Below are 7,099 nucleotides of genomic sequence, written 5' to 3' on the forward strand. Positions count from 1 at the left end.
TACATCTAACCCTATCTCTTTTGAAGTATCAACATTGAAGGAGAATGTTGAGCTACGTGCTCAACTTGATTTACTAACTAGAAATTATGGGAAGTTGGAAGAAAACCATGTAATGCTCACAAGCTCTCATGCCAATCTTCTAACATCCCATAATGTGCAAAAGTTAGCTCATGAGGCTATCATCACCAAGGTAACATCAAGTGAGACTCATGTGGACAATGGCACCACTTCTAATCAAAGTACTATATTTCCATGTGCTAGTCCTCGTAATTCGTCTACTCATAATGTTGCTACCTCGTGTGATGAATTACTTTCCTTGCCTTGTTGCTCTAACATTGAAGCTTACACTTCCTCTAGTACTTGCATTGACACTAACCGTGCAGAGGAAATCGAAGAGCTCAAGGCCCAAGTCACTTCTTTGAAGAAAGACTTGGAACAGTGTCATGAAGGGATGTCCACACTCAACAACGTCCTGTGTGAGCAAACATCTCCGAATGATAAAAATGATGTTGGAGTAAACTCAAACAAGAACAAGAGTGGCCTAGAACAAGTTAAGAATTCGGCCAAAATCATTTGCTTCAAGTGCAAAGTTAAAGGGCACCATGTTAGATCTTGCCCTCTGAATACGAAGTCTCAAAGTCACAAGCAACAAGGGAAGCGGCCATAAACTCAATCACACACTCAGCTACAAGTTGAAGGAAGGCCTCTTCCCAATAAGACCCAAGCCAACACTCCCTGAGGTGAGAAATCAACTGGGAAGAAAACAAAGGGTAGATGTTGCTACTTATGTCGTGAGAAGGGTCACGTCGCTTCGTCTTGCACGATAGGTAACTTATCCAACCCAATCACTATTGATGATAGCTATTCCCTTGGGAAGGATAAGGTTGGCAATGTGTTTGCCAAGTTTGTTGGTACTCAAAATGGTGTCAAGAAAAGAACCATTTGGGTTGCCAAGCCTATTGTGACTAACCTCTTAAGACCCAACGTAGTTGGGGACCAACAAGCTCAAACTTGATCAATAGGTGGCTTTGGAGGACATTGGAGACTCGCATACACAATGAAGATTAAAGGACTCTTCATCATTCGTATTATCTCAAGCCAAGTCATTTGGATTATCGAGCCCATATCCCATATCCAATGTGCCTCTTTGCGGTAACTTGTACTTAAATTGTTTACATTGAAAGTTGCCTGCCTCACTCCTTCTCATGTGTAGGTTTGGTACCTAGCATGTACTTTGACATGTTGCGCCTACTAGTATGATTGTTATGTGTTATCTATCATGTGTAGGTCGTTATGTATGTCATATAGTTGTGTGTAGTCCTGATCATTACTTGCATCCTAGCTGCACCGATGTGTGGGTCTTTTGAGACGTTAATAGCTCATCACATTAAGGGGGAGTGTTCTGCTCTACGCACATCACTAACCCAAAATGTGTATATATGTATTGGACTCCATCTGGTATTCACGGTGCAAGATTATCCAATCAATTCGTTTGATGTCAAAGCCATCTGAAGGTCAAATTGGCATCCACTTATCAGCTTAGTTGGATGATTGAATTGCCTTGTATGATAAATACATGGATTATCACATTATGGGAGTGTGATATGCTTTGTGCACGTCACATCCCCTGGTAAGATAAAACATCCGATGTATGCCACTCAGAATCTACCACATGGGGTTATTCTATAACTGTGTGGCGTGTCATGCTCCACATGTCTTAATTCGCATTATAACCTTGTTGGTGTCTAAATCCCTTAGATGTGCGTGAGTATGACGTCCTACTACACCAATACTCATGGCTTAGCCACTAGATCGTATCTAAAAGAAGGGCATAGTTGATGCATGCCTTTCGAATTATTTTCTCCACACCATGATCTAACTAATTGGGATGTTAACGTATGACATCTAAACATTATGCTTATGGTTGAACTCCCATATCACACTTGTGTGAGTATAAAACGATCTTTGTGCTCGTTTGGCACCTACCACCACTGATAATTCTAAATGCCATTGTGTTCTCTCACACATGATATCTCTGGCTTGGTAGTGTTTTCCTTGGTCATTTTATTTCGGCTTTATCCTCATTTGACCTACTTAACTTGCCGAGAAATTCATGTCTCTCCCGGTAATCTCCCATGCATGTCTTTGAGCTCGCACTATTTATTTCATAATGTTGTGGGAGTTATAATCATATTACCTACACTTATACATCTACTGGGGTGAGACATGCATGTAAGGTTGTGCAAAATGCATACCTTACATGGTTTGATGCCTTGACTGGTTCATGTGTTGAACTTGGGGTGCTACCATATGTTGATTTGTCACCCTGATTCATTTCAGACGACATGAATGTTCTGTAATTGAAAAATTATGTGTTCATTTGTCCAAACTGTATATCCTTGGATTTTGATAGGCTTGTGTAGGCATATCTACTATGTGTAGATGCACATGCCGTGTCTATCGTATCTTTGATCCAATATATGTATATGGTAAATCAGACATATCCATTAAAAGGGTTAAGGTGTGCTTGAAAGTAAAACTTATATCTATATGCACATAATTAAGTGATCTTACCCTATATATATTGTAGTTGGACTAACTACTTCGAACCCAATAAGTTTGGGGACCATATTGTGCTTAATTGGTGGTTTAGGTACTTTGGAGAAGCATTGCTATCTTGACTTATTCTCAGTAGAAGATGGTGCTGGTCACGAAGAAATTAGAGTCAAGACAGGACTCGGCTACTTCTACGCCATACCAATGCTTTTCCGGTAACAAGTATTTACTCCATGCATGTACAACATTAGAGTCAACCCTGTGTAGGTTGCATCATGGCATGAACATAATACTTTTTCCACTTTGTAATTTCCTGCATGTCCTTGTCAATCACATTGATGAAATGCTTAGTGTTGGTGTTCTCTTAGAACTTCATGGTCATATGAATGAGACAAATTTGTGCCATGGCCCTTGTGTCATGTGCCTTGCTCTTATAATAGGATAACTTGTGCATGATTCTATGCACTCATGCGTTTGACGGTATTTTGGACCCACACTTATCATAGTAATCGAATTAAAAGATTTACATCATACCATGTCCAAAATATGTTAGTTGAGAGGCCACTTTGGTTGCTACACATGCGAGAATACTCCTTATCACCTCATCATCCAAATCCCAGAAATTGCCTCTGCCTACTGGTACTCTCGGTCGTCCAACGAGTCTCGGACGTCCGACGGCTAAACACACTCCGGACGTCCGGCCCATGTCGGTCGTCCGACGGCTAAATACTCTCCGGACGTCCGACGTCTGTCGGACGTCCGACACATCGAGAGCTCTATAAATAGAAGGGTGCGGGCTGGGCCTTACCCTAGCCCCCCACGCGCCTCCTTTCTCCCAGCCGCCGCCGCCAGCGCCAGAGGAGCTCGCCTGCGCCGCCACCGGTGGCCCTGCTCCGGGATCTGGTTGATCTCCTCCGCGGGATCCGTCTTCCCTTCCTCTGTGGTCTCGATTTGCAGGTATCCGTTCGGTCTCTCTCGCGATTGGTTCCTCTTTCTCCCAAGTTCATGTGTTCGTTCATGTGGTTTGACCATGACCGTTCCCCATTGGGTTTCCAACCGTGTAGGCCTTGTTCATCATGCCCAAGATTAAGCACACCGCCCGGAAGAACACTGTTGGCTCATCCGCTCGTGCCCCTACTGGCACGGGGTCGGATGACTCCGACGGGCAACGCCGTCCCTTCAAACGGATCGCCCGGCGTCCTCCTCCTCAATAGCTCCCCTCGTCGTCTGATGGCTCTGACTTCGAGGATGAGCTTGCAGCTGAGGACCGTGCTGAACAGCCTGCCGTTCGGAAGTCTATGCCGAAGCCTGGGACTCGCAGGCCCTCCTATATGCCACCGCCTCTTCCTGAACAGCCCGAAGGTGAAGCTCGTCGCATCTCTCTTGAACCTCCTCCTACTTTAGGTCGTGAAGTCAAGGACTTCACCACGGTTCCTAAGTCTTTCATACTTCACTTTCCGCCGCGGCGTTGACCAATTTTCTGTTGTACGTGACTCTATGGACTCACGTTTTCGCACAAACGTCCAAGCGGACATCTTTACTACTGTCATTATTCCTAAGGGTCTCTCTGTCCATCACTATATTGATCTTGAGCATATTCGCACGCACCCGACGAAATACCCGGGTGCCATTGAGCTCATTGAGTCATCGGGGCTCGCTGCCCCCTTTGCTTTTAGGTACAATTTTAACGGTGCTGCTATTCATCAATTCTACGCCACATGTTTCTTTGGCTCAAACAACACTGTTAGCTAGATGACTTCTGATGTTCAGTTCACAGCCTCTTATGATGAGTTTGTTGCCGCACTCGGTTTCCCCGACTCCGGCTTCAAAATCCATAAGAATGATCCTAACCATGCACATAAGCCAATTGAGGCGTGTGGGTTTCTCCTCAAACCACTTCGTGAACTTGATGCAGACGAACGGATGAAGGATCTTAACCAAGTATCCATCTGGCGCTCTCCCTACTTTATCATCTTTCAGTGTCTTATCCGCACCATCTATCCCAAGATGGGTGATAGGGGATCCTGCAGTGGCTACTGTATTGACATCATATCACATTTGCACGAGAACCCCAAGCGCAAAATTAATGTGCCTCACTTTCTATGGCATGAGATTCGGCTCGCTAGTTTTCAATACAAGCGAGCCTTCCCTCATGCCCCCTTCATCTAGGCTTTTATTCACCATGTTGCTGAATTCACTGTTGCTCCCACTCACACGCATCACAAGTGGGTCATTCCCGCTCACATGGCGGATAACTATGCTCCCGAGAAAACCCCACCATCCTCCTCCACTCGCCACACTGCTGCCCGGACAGCAACCCCTTCATCCAGCTCAGCTCCTCTCGGTCGCTTTTCCAAATTCATTGGCAAGGCACATTCTTCTATGATGAAGGCCTTCCTCTTTCCAGTGCGGTCAAACTCATGATGTGGTTTCTCGCCTCGTCTCCTCCAAGAATGCCCTCAAGGCTCGTTTGAGAGACTCGGGTGCTCTTGATGTGAGTGACGATGAGGATTTTCCTGCTCCTCCTCCTTCTGACTTTGGCTTCCCATCTGGTCCTGAGTGGGCTGACTTTCTTGACGAGGCTAGCGGCAGTGGCTTGCCTGAGGATGAGGATGATGAGGATGATGCCTGATGATGATGATATTGATGAGGGTGATATTTGAGTATGTGGTAGCATTGTCGGGTTTCCCTCCTTTTTGGTCCTTGATGCCAAAGGGGGAGAACATTATCTTATCTTAGTTTCGATTTTAGTTCCTCTCATAATGTATGGTATGATGTATTATGTCGAACTTAATGATGTGTCATCATGTAACGATACTTATGGATGATGTGCTATGCCATCACTTATGGATGATGTATTGTTGAACTATCATGTGGTGATGTGATATCATGATATTATCGTTGTGTCATATGATAATGGGTCTTATGCTATCCTATTGATTCTTATGATATGCTATGTATTGTTGAACTATTATGGTGTAATGGCATATCATGCTATTATCTTCAATGCACCCATTAAGGGGGAGCTCTCGCACTTACCTATTTTACTATGCATATAATAAGGGGGAGCTTCATAAGCATCGTAACAAATCTCTCCTAAGCCACACATGTTTATTACTATTTTTGAGAGCTATATGTATGTTGTCATCAACTACCAAAAAGGGGGACATTGAAAGTGCAGTCATGCCCTTAATAGTGTTTTGGTGTTGCTGACAACACACATATAGATAACTAATCACTAATCCTCTTTAAGCTATTGTGAATGATCATGTGTTGATAAGGACAAGCTCATGTGCTAACAAGGACAAGTTCAAGATAAGCATTCCTGAGCACTACATGCTTGATTCTTGTGGATGTTCACATGGTGGACAAATGAAGATGAATACATAAGCTAGGCTTTCCACATTGTGTATGGGAGAGCTATGTCACGCCCAAGATGCGACCCTATCCTCAATTTGGCACGAGGGCCTCGTTAGGGATAGAAGCGCATCTCGTCGTGTCGCAAGAATGGATATCGTTACAAGTACATGTACTGAAAAGAAGAGATATAAAGAATTGGATTACACTCGCCACAAGCTACATCAGAGTCACATCAGTAAATTACATAAACATCAAGAGTAAGAGCAGGGTCCGTCTACGGACGAAAACAAACGAGAAAAGAAGAGCGACGTCCATCCTTGCTATCCGAGTCTGCCGGCCTGGAACCCATCCTAGATCGATGAAGAAGAAGAAGAAGCAACTCCAAATGAACAATCAACGCGCTCGCGTCATGTAACCTTTACCTGTACCTGCAACTGGTGTTGTAGTAATCTGTGAGCCACAGGGGACTCAGCAATCTCATTTCCAAAGGTATCAAGACTAGCAAAGCTTAATGGGTGAGGTATGGTTAAGTGGTGAGGTTGCAGCAGCGGCTAAGCATATACTTGGTGGCTAACTTACGAGTACCAGATATAAGAAGGGGAAGATCTACGCATAGCGGACGTGAACTACAGATGATCAAATGAATGATCCTGAACACCTACCTACGTCAGACATAACCCCACCGTGTCCTCGATCGGAGAAGGAACTCACGAAAGAGACAGTCACGGTTACGCACACAGTTGGCATATTTTAATTAAGTTAACTTCAAGTTATCTAGAACCAGTGTTAAACAAAGTTTCCACGTTGCCACATAACCGCGGGCACGGCTTTCCGAAAGATTTAACCCTGCAGGGGTGCTCCAACTAGTCCATCACAAATTACCACAAGCCGCATAGAAATCCTCAATCACGAAGCTCGTGATCTCGTCGGATTCCCTAGTGGAAAACCTCAACTCTGAGATTACCCAAAGCATCATCGGAATCCCAATGCACAAGATATCTCGTCAAAGGTAAAACTAATCCAGCAAGGCTACCCGGTGTGTCGACGAACCCGATAGGAGCCGCGTATCTCGTTCTTAGGACACACCATCTATGCAAAGTGGACGGCAACCAAACCTCGAGTTGCCCCGTGGTGGCACCGCCGACTGCTAGGTGGGTGGACCAACACTCATGAGGAGCACTGG

Source organism: Hordeum vulgare, chromosome 4H (assembly GCF_904849725.1).
Source record: "Hordeum vulgare subsp. vulgare chromosome 4H, MorexV3_pseudomolecules_assembly, whole genome shotgun sequence".
NCBI classification, from domain to species: Eukaryota; Viridiplantae; Streptophyta; class Magnoliopsida; order Poales; family Poaceae; genus Hordeum; species Hordeum vulgare.